The sequence below is a fragment of the Corvus brachyrhynchos genome, unplaced genomic scaffold, assembly GCF_000691975.1.
Source record: "Corvus brachyrhynchos isolate BGI_N302 unplaced genomic scaffold, ASM69197v1 scaffold162, whole genome shotgun sequence".
NCBI classification, from domain to species: Eukaryota; Metazoa; Chordata; class Aves; order Passeriformes; family Corvidae; genus Corvus; species Corvus brachyrhynchos.
The window spans coordinates 5,478,473-5,478,969 of NW_008236696.1; positions in this window are offsets into that span (position 1 = coordinate 5,478,473).

Below are 497 nucleotides of genomic sequence, written 5' to 3' on the forward strand. Positions count from 1 at the left end.
ACAAATTGATGGAGAAAGAGAAACTATGGCACTCAGAAATCCATTTATTAACTCTGACAGAGAGCAGAAATTATTGGTCAGAGATTTGAAAGCTCTGTGAAAAGATTCTGTGCTCATGGAGTAACCTGGGAACAGATTCATGAAGTGCAAGGAGATGCTGAAGGGGGACGATCACCCTTATCCTCTATGAAGTGTTCATTCTGGAGCTTGCAGGCTCTTTAGTGGGACATTTTTCCCGTTTTCTGTGCCATCCCTTACTGTACACGAAGGAAAGAGCGATGGGGAGCGCGTCGAGCTGGGGCTCCCTGTCGCCACAGAAGGCAAGGTGGGCAAACCCTTTGAAGAGTAACTGTCTGAGTCCTCAAACTGTATCTACCGGAGCAAAATTAATTGTATGAATAATTTGTAACTCTCTGGCTCGGTCCCCGGCGCCAGGCACGCCACACCCAGGATGCCGGCCGTGCCCTCCGGGCCGTGCCCTCAGTGCCGCTCCCCTC